At 44.7% G+C, this 14,841-nt stretch overlaps 1 pseudogene; it reads right to left on the bottom strand.

Moving 5' to 3' along the window:
* Positions 1 to 2,476: 2,476 nt before the first annotated feature.
* LOC135532651 (BAH and coiled-coil domain-containing protein 1-like) overlaps positions 2,477 to 14,841 on the bottom strand; it is an 81,472-nt pseudogene continuing 69,107 nt past the window's right edge.

The following is a 14,841-nucleotide window of genomic DNA, read 5'->3' as shown; positions in this document are numbered from 1 at the left end:
TCATGAGTGAATTCATGAATTTAATTGGAATTTCAAATTAAATTGGGATTGACCCCAACCTTGCACTCATCATACTGTGAGTACACTGCTCACTGCATTTGTGTTAGTCATGGAACGGGGTGCAAGGCACTCTAGATTCCACCATAGAGCACCCTTCTCATTGGTCGAAACAGAGCAGACTCACCAGCACCAGCGATCATGATTTTTTGGGCCAATAAAGGACAAGCAATTCATAGCGGCTAATTCATCTGGAGACACTGCTATCAAAGAATTCATCAAGAAAAATGATTCATTATCATCCAGACATAGGTGCCGGACATAGGTGTATAAATTAGCAATACAAATAATACGTTGTTTTAAGTTGTGATATTTATTCATAACCCAGATAAAAAAATCTTGATACTAAAACATTTTTTACAGATTTATATTATTAAAGTATTTATTTGTAAAACATTTACCCCCAAACTTGCTATACACATCTACATGTCTTTATAACATTGATAGCAGGAGATAATTCAATATTAAAATAATCCTAATCATATTAAACACAATGTGTCAACATGATGTTAATATTTACCATAACAACTCTATCAGAGACTGCATACCTTTCACACCTTATATTTCCGTTCCCTTACAACCAAAAGTGAGTTGAAAAGAAAGATGCTCCTGCATCCTGATTTTCTTTGGCCCATGAGCCTTTGCAATATTCTGCCCAATCACTGAACTTCAATGCAACTTCTCTGAGCCATCTTAGTATAGCACCTGGCCTCCAAACAAAATGCTAAGGCTGTCTCTCTCATTATACGTGAAGACACGGGAGTTCCAAAACTACATTCTAATTTCATCATATCCAGTGGCCTCTTTTTAACAGGCATGCAGTATTTTGCACGCAAGCACACGCAAACATACATACGCATGCACACACACACACACACACACTGACTTCAACAACACACACACACCCCTCCACACACACACACACACAAAGTATTAACGCACACACGGGAACACCCACATTCACACAATGTGGCACACACAAACACACACACACGCAAACATCCATACGCATGCACATACAAACACACACACACACACACTCAAACATCCATATGCATGCACATACAAACACACACACACACAAACATACATACGCATACAAACACACACACACACGCAAACATACATACGCATACGCATGCACATACAAACACACACACACACGCAAACATACATATGCATGCACATACAAACACACACACACGCAAACATACATACGCATACGCATGCACATACAAACACACACACACACGCAAACATACATATGCATGCACATACAAACACACACACACGCAAACATACATACGCATACAAACACACACACACACGCAAACATACATACGCATACGCATGCACATACAAACACAAACACACACACAAACATCCCGGCCACACAAACACACACATCTCGGCCTTAGACAGTTAAAAAATGTTGCTTGAAACAAATGGGAGATCAATCTTTCAGGAAGTCACAGACAATGAGGACCCTGAGATGGAGCTTTTCCCTTCTTATTTAACCTTTATTTAACGAGGCAAGTCAGTTAAGAACCAATTCTTATTTACAACGACGGCCTACACCGGCCATACCCTCCTCTAACCCGGACGACACTGGGCCAATTGTGCGTCGCCCTATGGGACTCCCGATCACGGCCAGTTGTGATACAGCCCGTGATCTAACCCGGGGTGCAGATTCATCGGTGGCGTTCCTGCCTGACTAAATTGCAGACGCCTGCCATATCTCAACACTCGTGTGTTTAACATATCTGCTAACCACATCATACGACATAGCAATCTGATGTCGGACTGTGTTGGACTGTGGCGCATAACTATTGGTTGATGCAATGAAACGTCTGCGATGAAGTCAGTCAGTCGCGCCACCGCAGGCAGAGAGCAGGAGGGTCCGGTCCAAACAGGAAGTTATTCAGAGAGGTTTGTGGATGAGAATAATCCAGTGATCCTGTATTCCTTTTTACTGCGCAGCCTCTTCAAAGACCAAACTGTTATTAACTCATCCAAATGTGACATCACATGGAGAAACAACGTCACGTTGTCATGGAGAGCTCATGGCTTGACGAGCAAACAGCAACATTGACAATAAATAAAGGTTGATGATGAGCAAATAAAACATCGTTAAGAACATAAAAATACAGTCAGGATTACATATCAAAACGACAGAGGCTGAGACAAAATGTATTTGGCACAAAATAAAATAAAACATTTAAAAGCAATATTTTGATTAAGTGAGACTTTTAAACTATATCCATTGCTTTGTGAATTTGATTGTCCTTCACCGTTAACATTGAGTGCATGTGTGTTCCTAATTAAGAGGCATGTCTATTAATTAATCAATAAACCCAACTGACGAATCTTCAACAAATTGTCAATATTCAAACCTTTTTTGATGTTGACAGTACTTGACCTTGGTATGACCTTATCAGCCACCTGTTGCAGGTCACTGATGAATTTTTGCCACAGGGACTTTGGACCTCACAGAGCTACAGGTACGTGTGCAAGAAAACCCATTGTCACAAAGCAAAGCCATATATGCACATCGGGGGATGTCTTGTATTCTCAGAGTGAGAAACAGTTTGATTATTAAGTTCCCAGGGATCTCTGAATAACACAGCTGCTTGATGTTCTTCCTAAGTACTACTTCCATAGTACTTCATGAAGATCTTACAGAGTAGAAGCTTTGGTTTTTACAGGTCCAAATGTGTACTTGAAGTATAGCGCTTCTATACACCTGCATATGCAGACCAACTCATTTTGAATTGAATGATGTGGAGAGCATGCCACAATGGCATAGTTAAAGTGATGCCAGGGCAATATTAGAATGTATTTCAATACTAATAAAAATAAATATATGTAAATATCTGTATTTCTCACTTGTTAATAGTATTCTTTTGTAACCCGTGAATGCAGTCCACGTGGATCTGCTTTGTAGCGAGGAACAACTGAAAAGTACATAAATAAAGATGGTTATAAAACAAAATAACACATGTGGAAAGTAACACATTTAAGGACACATTTACACTTAAACAGGATGGTTCCTCTCTCTGAGAGAGACCTCTCCTGTCATATCCTTCTCTCATGTCTGTGCTCTCCCTCTGTCTGAGAGAGACCTCTCCTGTCATATCCTTCTCTCATGTCTGTGCTCTCCCTCTGTCTGAGAGAGACCTCTCCTGTCATATCCTTCTCTCATGTCTGTGCTCTCCCTCTGTCTGAGAGAGACCTCTCCTGTCATATCCTTCTCTCATGTCTGTGCTCTCCCTCTGTCTGAGAGAGACCTCTCCTGTCATATCCTTCTCTCATTTCTGTGCTCTCCCTCTGTCTGTCTGTCTGTCTGTCTGTCTGTCTGTCTGTCTGTCTGTCTCAGCAGGTCATGTGTAGTGCAACACTTTTACATCTTATGCTCATCGTCCCAAAGAAAAACACAAAGAGCCATATTCACCCCTCATAGAAAAATAAATCAATAAAAAAACATGGAAAGATACCTTTCATATATACTTGTATATAAAATAGTTGTTATATACATATAGACAACAACAACAAAAAGAACAGATAACTGACCTGTACAGTATACACCTGATCCATAAGAGAGACAAGAGGTACTGAAGTGTATGGCTTGACTGGAAAAATTATCCCAAATATTTACATCTTTATCATGGACATCTTATATATATTTTATCATCCCTGGAATCATGAAGACGAACTATGGAGAGTACATCCCATACCTCACTCACTCACTCACTCACTCACTCACTCACTCACGCACTCAGCTGAAATGAGGCAACCACAGGCCTGGTCCGGAGCGACCTAATGGTGCCTTGAGCTGTCCAATCCAAACCTATGTTCAGCTCTAATTTGGTGACCTATGATGGGTGAGTGGTGTAACGATGAGGTGTGAAACAGTCCCTCAAACATGCCATCCTCAGTCTAAACTAAAGAGATGTTAAGTTGGACCAATGGAAAGTCAGTCGGGTGTCATTGACCCCCTGGATTCTGGTTGTTCAGGACCCAGACCTTTGTCTTTAGTTACCCAGTGAGGATGGGAGCAGAATGGGGTTCACTGCTGTGAATGGCTACCCCCTCCCCTTCTTCTAACTACACCCCAGTCTAGCAGCCACGTGTGTTGAGATATCCAGTGTAGACAGGGGACAGCCCTGCCTTGGCCCTGACGTCCACCACTAGTCAGCACTGACTAAGGCCAGGGGTCCTTCACTTCCTCCAGGACTGACCCATCTGGGAACCCTCCTACGGACTGAGTCAGGCCAGGGGTCCTTCAGGCAAAGCCACAGGCATCTTGACCTTCACTTCCTCCAGGACTGACCCATCTGGGAACCCTCCTACGGACTGAGTCAGGCCAGGGGTCCTTCAGGCAAAGCTGTGGGGACCTTCACCTTCATTTCCCATCAGATGGGTGGTTCAGTAGTATCCTGAGGACAAGATGTCCTCAGCTCAGCAGACGATGGCCACCCCCTCAGCAGTGAGCAGTTGACCTCTGGTGGGGTCATAGGTGCCAGCCAGATAGTACAGGCCTTGGGTGGTCACGCTGCTGCTGGGTTTCTGGCCGCGGGCCATGTGCTCATACTCCTCGCGGCTCACCACCTGGCACTTGTGGGAGATTGTCTGGACGTCATTCTCGTCCTCGTGGCACGACTGATACAGAGCGTGCTGAGAGAGAGAGAGAGAGAGAGAGAGAGAGAGAGAGAGAGAGAGAGGGTGTGAGAGAGAGCAAATGTCAGTATTTTCAATCGACTTCAACTCTGAACACATAATATGCTGAGATACCAAAAGACTATGAAAGCTTGCTATCCCCTGTAATGTTACACTATGGTCGCGTTTCAAACAGATTAACAACCTGTGCACTACGATTGGTATGATACCAGATTAACAACCTGTGCACTACGATTGGTATGATAACAGATTAACAACCTGTGCACTACGATTGGTATGATACCAGATTAACAACCTGTGCACTACGATTGGTATGATAACAGATTAACAACCTGTGCACTACGATTGGTATGATACCAGATTAACAACCTGTGCACTACGATTGGTATGATAACAGATTAACAACCTGTGCACTACGATTGGTATGATAACAGATTAACAACCTGTGCACTACGATTGGCATGATAAGAGATTAACAACCTGTGCACTACGATTGGTATGATAACAGATTAACAACCTGTGCACTACGATTGGTATGATAACAGATTAACAACCTGTACTACGATTGGCATGATAACAGATTAACAACCTGTGCACTACGATTGGTATGATACCAGATTAACAACCTGTGCACTACGATTGGTATGATAACAGATTAACAACCTGTGCACTACAATTGGTATGATACCAGATTAACAACCTGTGCACTACGATTGGTATGATAACAGATTAACAACTATGATTGGTATGACAACAAATTAACAACCTGTGCACTACGATTGGTATGATAACAGATTAACAACTATGATTGGTATGACAACAGATTAACAACCTGTGCACTACGATTGGTATGATAACAGATTAACAACTATGATTGGTATGACAACAGATTAACACTACGATTGGTATGATAACAGATTAACCTCTTCAATCTATAGGGGCGCTATTTCATTATTGGATAAAAAAAACGTGCCCATTTTAAGCGCAATATTTTGTCACAAAAAGTTGCTCGACTATGCATATAATTGACAGCTTTGGAAAGAAAACACTCTGACGTTTCCAAAACTGCAAAGATATTATCTGTGAGTGCCCCAGAACTGATGCTACAGGTGAAACCAAGATGAAACTTCAAACAGGAAATGAGCAGGATTTTTGAGGCTCTGTTTTTCATTGTCTCCTTATATGGCTGTGAATGCGCAAGGAATGAGCCTGCCCGATCTATCGTTTCCCCAAGGTGTCTGCAGCATTGTGACGTATTTGTAGGCATATCATTGGAAGATTGACCATAAGAGACCACATTTACCAGGTGTCCGCCCGGTGTCCTGCGCCGAAATTGGTGCGCAAACCTCAGCTGCAAGTATTTTTCCATGCTATTCAGAGAAGAAAGCAGGCTTCCACGAACGATATATCAATGAAGAGATATGTGAAAAACACCTTGAGGACTGATTCTAAACAGCGTTTGCCGTGTTTCAGTCGATATTATGGAGTTAATTTGGAAAAAAGTTTGCCGTTTTGATGACTGCATTTTCGTTTTTTTTTGGTACCCAAACGTGATGTACAAAACGGAGCGATTTCTCCTACACAAAGAATCTTTCAGGAAAAACTGAACATTTGCTATGTAACTGAGAGTCTCCTCATTGAAAACATCCGAAGTTCTTCAAAGGTAAATGATTTTATTTGAATCCTTTTCTAGTTTTTGTGCAAATGTTGCCCGCTAAATGCTACGATAAATGCTACGCTAGCTATCAATACTCTTACACAAATGCTTGTTTTGCTATGGTTGAAAAGCATATTTTGAAAATCTGAGATGACAGTGTTGTTAAGAAAAGGCTAAGCTTGAGAGATAGCATATTTATTTCATTTCATTTGCGATTTTCATAAATAGTTAAGGTTACGTTATGCTAATGAGCTTGAGGCTATAACTGGATACAGGTTTTTTCATAGCCAAACGTGAACAAAACGGAGCGATTTGTCCTACACAAATAATATTTTTTGAAAAACTGAACATTTGCTATCTAACTGAGAGTCTCCTCATTGAAAACATCTGTTCTTCTTCAAAGGTAAATGATTTTATTTGAATGATTTTCTTGTTTTTGTGAAAATGTTCCTGGCTGAATTCTAGGCTTATAGCTATGCTAGCTATCAATACTCTTACACAAATGCTCGACGCAAGAAGTTAACAACCTGTGCACTATGATTGGTATGATAACAGATTAACAACCTGTGCACTACGATTGGTATGATAACATATTTTTTATTGCTTGTGCAACCTCAAGGCACATTCCCAACTAAAATTCCCCAAATTCCCAGGTTTTCCAGAAATCCCAGTTGAAGGATGCCCAGTCCCTAAAACCAGGATTTTGCAACCCAAATGGCAATAGAATGGTCTGAACCTGAATGTGGATGTACCTTGCTGTCGCGGTGCCTCTTGCCCAACTTGGTCTCCTCTGGGTGGTAGAACCACTTGACCTTCACCACCATGTCGGAGCTCCAGGATTCCCAGAAGTTCTCGATGCGGCCCACGTAGGGTAGGTGGGGCCGGCCGGCAGAGAGGAACATGGCACAGTCGCCCACTCGCACCGTGTCCCTTCCCCGTACGATGGCCTTGTAGAACAGCTTCCTGGACTTCCCCTTCAGCCCCCGCCTCTGCGGAGACACAGGAACACTCAGAACACACAGTCATGTCTAGGAACTAGGGAGCGGGATTCAATACAACTCAGATAAACGTCCTGTTCAATACGATAAACTTTTAAAAGAAATTTCCCTGATGTTTTACGGAGATCACGTTTGCTGTCAACTATGTGGCTGTAAACTATGTGGCTGTCAACTATGTGACTGTCAACTATGTGGCTGTAAACTATGTGGCTGTAAACTATGTGGCTGTAAACTATGTGGCTGTAAACTATGTGGCTGTAAACTATGTGGCTGTAAACTGTAAACTATGTGGCTGTAAACTATGTGGCTGTAAACTATGTGGCTGTCAACTATGTGGCTGTAAACTATGTGGCTGTCAACTATGTGGCTGTCAACTATGTGGCTGTCAACTATGTGACTGTCAACTATGTGGCTGTAAACTACGTGGCTGTAAACTACGTGACTGTCAACTATGTGACTGTCAACTATGTGGCTGTCAACTATGTGGCTGTAAACTACGTGGCTGTAAACTATGTGGCTGTAAACTATGTGGCTGTAAACTATGTGGCTGTAAACTATGTGGCTGTAAACTACGTGGCTGTAAACTGGGTGGCTGTAAACTACGTGGCTGTAAACTATGTGTCTGTAAACTATGTGTCTGTAAACTATGTGGCTGTAAACTATGTGGCTGTAAACTGGGTGGCTGTAAACTGCGTGGCTGTAAACTATGTGGCTGTAAACTGCGTGGCTGTAAACTATGTGGCTGTCAACTATGTGGCTGTAAACTGGGTGGCTGTAAACTATGTGGCTGTCAACTATGTGGCTGTAAACTGGGTGGCTGTAAACTGCGTGGCTGTAAACTATGTGGCTGTAAACTATGTGGCTGTCAACTATGTGGCTGTAAATTACGTGGCTGTAAACTATGTGGCTGTAAACTATGTGGCTGTCAGCTTAAGGAGAAATCCCCTTTAGAAGTCACCCTCAGTGCACAGGTTGATTATTGTGTTGGATTGAATACCAGTCTAGGCGTGCTTAAAGTCACCTTAAGTAGTTGGTATCTCTGGTCAATAGTGCAGCTCTAAAGGTAATGTACCTATTGTATGGAGGATTGTGAGGGTTAGGGTCTCATGTACCTATTGTATGGAGGATTGTGAGAGGGTTAGGGTCTCATGTAACTATTGTATGGAGGATTGTGAGAGGGTTAGGGTCTCATGTAACTATTGTATGGAGGATTGTGAGATGGTTAGGGTCTCATGTAACTATTGTATGGAGGATTGTGAGAGGGTTAGGGTCTCATGTACCTATTGTATGGAGGATTGTGAGAAGGTTAGGGTCTCATGTACCTATTGTATGGATAATTGTGAGAGGGTTAGGGTCTCATGTACCTATTGTATGGAGGATTGTGAGGGTTAGGGTCTCATGTAACTATTGTTTGGAGGATTGTGAGAGGGTTAGGGCAGGAATAGATTGGCATAAACTTAATGACCATAGAAAGATCAACCCGTGTCTCACCTGAGTGGGGTTCCCCGACCACCTCCACATCTGTCTTCCCGGTAGGAACGTGTTCATCTTGGGTCTTGGTCCTGCATCACCGGGGATAACCCTTTGCCTCTTCACCAGGTCTCTGGGGGGTTTGGAGGGGGACAAGCTGCTACACTCCTTCCTTTTGAGAAGCTTGTTGTTGGCACTGTGGTCGTTGGTGGCTCCTCCTCCCTTGGTGTTGGATACGGCCACGGCCTTGGCCACGAAGGACTGTTGGCCCTGGTGGGGTCCGGCTGCAGCCGGGGGCTCAGGGGACTGCAGCAGGCCATGGTGGGAGGACAGGCAGCTCTGTAGCAGCAGTGTGGAGCTCTCCTCATCCTCTGAGCTGTAGGACGAGTCGTTATCCGAGGAGCACAGGCTGGAACTGGACATGGAGCCTGAGCTGGACGAACTTGAGGAACCAGAGGAAGAGGATGAGACGGAGAGGCGCGAGAGAAAGCTTCCCGCCGTCCTCAGTCCTCCAGAGGCTGCTGTGGCCAGCGCAGCCCCCCTTCTCCTCCTCCTCTCCTCCTCTTCCTCCTCCTCTTCGTTGTCCAGGTCCGAGTAGGAGCTGTGGCAGTCCCGATGGCAGCTGAGACCAAGCTCGCCGACACCGTACTCCCCAATAGCCAGGGAGGGAGAAGCCTTCCTCTGTGGAGGAGGGGCACCCTTGTGGAGCTCAGCCCTTGTGGCAGAAACTCCCTTCCTGTTGTCCTTGACCAGCAGGACTGGGTGGGTGTAGGCCTCAGGCCTGGGGAGGCCGCCCACGCCTTTGGCCCCGAACCCAGAGCCACCGCCCAGCAGCAGCAGGGCCTTGCTGTTCTTCGTCTTGGGTGAAGTCACCCCCTCGTGATCCAGTTTGACCAGGAACTCCTGACTGCTCTTCCTGCTGCTCCGCGGCACCTCGCCGGGCCTCCGTCTCTGGACATAGGGCCCGGTCCTGGAACCCAGGGACATGCCGGTGGGCTGGGTGCTACAGAAGGAGGAGTAGCCGTTAGCGATGCTGCTGAAGGAGTCAACCTCGAAGGAGCTGCTGCTGAACAGACCCTTGGTTGGGGCAGAGACAGGGGCCGGGGGCAGGGGGAACAGATGTGCCTCCCTCGTCCCCCTCTGGGCCTTCCTGGGAGTCCCGTTGAGCTGGAACAGATTTTCACAGGCCCTCTTCCTGGGGACAGCCACAGCCGGCCAGCTGAGCGGAGGGGCTGCGTTCCTATTGGTGCTGTCTGACAGGTTCTTCTTCTTCCCTGAACCTTTGGGTCTCCCTGCAATTCAAACCAATTGAATGTCTGGTAAGTCACCAATCAGTTCACACTACATAGACCTTTACAAGAGCAAGAGGTTACAAGAAATGAATGACACACACTTTTTCTGCGTCCCATCAGGCTAAATATACTATAATTAGTTTTTCAAATGGAGTGGATATAAAGCGCGTATGTAGATGATCTTGTCTGACCTGGTCGTCTCCTGACTGGCTCTGTGCTGGCCTGTCTCTCAGAGACTCTCTCACTCAGGGGGGCTTTTTCCAGACTGAAGCTCCTCCGAGCCGCCCGGCCGCTAGACACCAGGTGGGCAGGGGACGACTCCGCACCTACAGAGGGACAGGAAGGGGAGGCGGGGGTTAATACATCTCTAACATACACCTGCATAATCACTGTCATAAGTAATACGTATAAGTAAGTAGCCTTGCACAAGCCTTGGCTATTGTGAGCCGGAATGACTCATAGGAGCAGGAGCCCATCTCCTGTTTCTGTAGCGTGAGGCAGCTTGATGTACAAGTTCACCCCCTGGACAAGAGGTTAGCCTATCGCAGGACCTTACCCCCAAAATCTATCTCCTTAATGCCCAGTGCCACGCCGAGGCGCATTGGGCCCATTTTTTTGGTCTTTGTTATGCCTTGGCTAGGGATCGAACTACCAACCTTCCAATTACAGGGCAGACACTAACATCAAGGCCACTGAGTTGGTCAATAAAGTCATAGTAATGTCTAAAATGCAGCAAGATATTGTCCATGATTCATAATGTGACTGGAAGGTCTCTTATAAGGTCTCATAATAATTGTAATGAGAAGGTCAGGTATAGTTGGTAATCCTGTAATCATACAAGGTGGACGACAGGGGGACACAAAAAGAGACACTCACAGTGGATCTGGTAGCCCGGGGGGGAGGAGGCGGATGTTTAGGAGGGAGATCCTCCCCCTGTCTCCGTCATCAAACTCCACCATTACACCTCCCTGCTTCCCCTCCTCCCCGGAACCACCTGCATCAGCACAAAGTATACACACATTTAAAGAGGAACCACAGGCATCGTTAGTCAAACAGTCAAAGTGAATCAATTGCTAAATGAATCAAATAAATAATAACACAAAAGGATGAATGCGGACACAGAGGAAGTGATCCAGTATCTCTCACCTTGACGTATGTTGCCTGGGTATAGGCAGCGAGAGCGTTCGCTCCAGTAGGCACACACCCTCGTCCCCTCAGAGAGCACCGACTCTGTCTCTGGACGCACATCCAGGACCTGAAAGTCAAACAGACACTGAGTTAAGCCAGATACACTACAGACCGACAGCACACACACACACACACACACACACACACACACACACACACACACACACACACACACACACACACACACACACACACACACACGCACACACGCACACACACACACACACACACACACACACACACACACACACACACACGCTGGTCACTGTGCCACACTGCCAAGCAGCACTATCTTATGCCAATGTGCCAGTCACAGCTGAAAGGAGCGGAAGCTGTGATGCAGTAGATCCTGACTGAAGTAATACTAAGGAGGAGATGAATGGGGGGACTGTGATTGCAGGTTGCCAGATTCTCCTCCCTGACAATGCAGCCAGGGCCCAGCATCCGCCACTCACTGGAGCCCCTTTCAGAATGTTTTCATTTACAGTTGCCATGGAGAGGGGTCCCTTGACTGATGATGTGTGAGGTAAAGGCGGGAATGTGTATGTGTGTGTTTTGGTGGTGTGTTTGTGTGACTTCGTATTTGTGTGTTCATGGTTGTGTGTGTTTAAGTGCACACACGCACGTGAATACATATATGTGTGAGTGGGACCTCAGGCTCTGCTCAGGGGATATGGGGTCCTGGTGTAGGAGGTATTCATGAAAGGCTGTTGAACATGGGGTCCTGGTGTAGGAGGTATTCATGGGAGGTATTCATGAAAGGCTGTTGAACATGGGGTCCTGGTGTAGGAGGTATTCATGAAAGGCTGTTGAACATGGGGTCCTGGTGTAGGAGGTATTCATGAAAGGCTGTTGAACATGGGGTCCTGGTGTAGGGGTCTTGGTGTTGAACATGGGGTCTTGGTGTAGGTATTCATGAAAGGCTGTTGAACATGGGGTCTTGGTGTAGGAGGTATTCATGAAAGGCTGTTGAACATGGGGTCTTGGTGTAGGAGGTATTCATGAAAGGCTGTTGAACATGGGGTCCTGGTGTAGGAGGTATTCATGAAAGGCTGTTGAACATGGGGTCCTGGTGTAGGAGGTATTCATGGGAGGTATTCATGAAAGGCTGTTGAACATGGGGTCTTGGTGTAGGAGGTATTCATGAAAGGCTGTTGAACATGGGGTCTTGGTGGAGGATTCATGAAAGTATTGAACATGGGGTCTTGGTGTAGGTATTCATGAAAGGCTGTTGAACATGGGGTCTTGGTGTAGGAGGTATTCATGAAAGGCTGTTGAACATGGGGTCCTGGTGTAGGAGGTATTCATGAAAGGCTGTTGAACATGGGGTCTTGGTGTAGGAGGTATTCATGAAAGGCTGTTGGAAGAAAGTGGAAGAAGACAAGAAAGTGGAAGTATGGTGTAATCATGAACAGCTGCTATCCGACGGCTGTTTACACAGCGGACATGCACACACACTACACAGCGGAAGGCACACACACACGTTACAAAGTGGACGACACAGCTGCCAAGGGTAGGGCACTGATGGACTGACTACGCAACTGGGCCTAGGGGAAACCCCCCTTTAACACTAGTTGAGAAATGCTTATGTGTCAGGGAGTGAAAGACTGTTAGGATTTTGACTAAAGGATACCTATCTGCTTGTGAGAGAGAGAGAGAGAGAGAGATGATAAAGATTGAGCACTGTGTGTGTGTGTGTGTGTGTGTGTGTGTGTGTGTGTGTGTGTGTGTGTGTGTGTGTGTGTGTGTGTGTGTGTGTGTGTGTGTGTGTGTGTGTGTGTGTGTGTGTGTGTGTGTACTCGTTTCATTATAGTATAATTGTTGGTTGATGAATGTGTACTGCACTGTTGAAGAGAGATTGTAAGTCAGCATTTCACTTTGTGTGTGTGTGTGTGTGTGTGTTGTCCTGGCAGCCACAATGCCAAGAATGACAGTCATGACCACGCTATTTCCCCACTGGAGATCAATAAAGTGTATTAAAATGATGACTTGGCGAGGATCCTCCTAGTTACTAAAGTATATAAAGTAGAAGTGAGAGGATCCTCCTGGTTACTAAAGTATGTCAAGTAGGATAGAGGATCCTCCTGGTTACTAAAGTATATAAAGTAGAAGTGAGAGGATCCTCCTAGTTACTAAAGTATGTCAAGTAGGATAGAGGATCCTCCTGGTTGCTAAAGTATGTCAAGTAGGATAGAGGATCCTCCTGGTTACTAAAGTATATAAAGTAGCAGTGAGAGGATCCTCCTGGTTACTAAAGTATATAAAGTAGCAGTGAGAGGATCCTCCTAGTTACTAAAGTATATAAAGTAGCAGTGAGAGGATCCTCCGGGTTACTAAAGTATATAAAGTAGGATAGAGGATCCTCCTGGTTACTAAAGTATATAAAGTAGAAGTGAGAGGATCCTCCTGGTTACTAAAGTATGTCAAGTAGGATAGAGGATCCTCCTGGTTACTAAAGTATATAAAGTAGCAGTGAGAGGATCCTCCTAGTTACTAAAGTATATAAAGTAGCAGTGAGAGGATCCTCCGGGTTACTAAAGTATATAAAGTAGCAGTGAGAGGATCCTCCTAGTTACTAAAGTATATAAAGTAGCAGTGAGAGGATCCTCCGGGTTACTAAAGTATATAAAGTAGGATAGAGGATCCTCCTGGTTACTAAAGTATATAAAGTAGCAGTGAGAGGATCCTCCTAGTTACTAAAGTATATAAAGTAGCAGTGAGAGTATATAAAGTAGCAGTGAGAGGATCCTCCTAGTTACTAAAGTATGTCAAGTAGGATAGAGGATCCTCCTGGTTACTAAAGTATATAAAGTAGCAGTGAGAGGATCCTCCTAGTTACTAAAGTATATAAAGTAGCATGAGAGGATCCTCCTAGTTACTAAAGTATATAAAGTAGATGAGAGGATCCTCCTAGTTACTAAAGTATATAAAGTAGCAGTGAGAGGATCCTCCTGGTTACTAAAGTATATAAAGTAGCAGTGAGAGGATCCTCCTAGTTACTAAAGTATATAAAGTAGCAGTGAGAGGATCCTCCTAGTTACTAAAGTATATAAAGTAGGATCCTCCTGGTTACTAAAGTATATAAAGTAGCAGTGAGAGGATCCTCCTAGTTACTAAAGTATATAAAGTAGCAGTGAGAGGATCCTCCTAGTTACTAAAGTACTAAAGTATATAAAGTAGCAGTGAGAGGATCCTCCTAGTTACTAAAGTATGTCAACTAGCATAGAGGATCCTCCTGGTTACTAAAGTATATAAAGTAGCAGTGAGAGGATCCTCCTAGTTACTAAAGTATATAAAGTAGCAGTGAGAGGATCCTCCGGGTTACTAAAGTATATAAAGTAGAAGTGAGAGGATCCTCCTGGTTACTAAAGTATGTCAAGTAGGATAGAGGATCCTCCTGGTTACTAAAGTATATAAAGTAGCAGTGAGAGGATCCTCCTGGTTACTAAAGTATATAAAGTAGCATAGAGGATCCTCCTGGTTACTAAAGTATATAAAGTAG

Source organism: Oncorhynchus masou, unplaced genomic scaffold, assembly GCF_036934945.1.
Source record: "Oncorhynchus masou masou isolate Uvic2021 unplaced genomic scaffold, UVic_Omas_1.1 unplaced_scaffold_1969, whole genome shotgun sequence".
In the NCBI taxonomy this organism is placed as follows: domain Eukaryota; kingdom Metazoa; phylum Chordata; class Actinopteri; order Salmoniformes; family Salmonidae; genus Oncorhynchus; species Oncorhynchus masou.
Note: the sequence above shows the minus strand (reverse complement) of the source record. Positions and strands in the feature narration are given on the sequence as shown.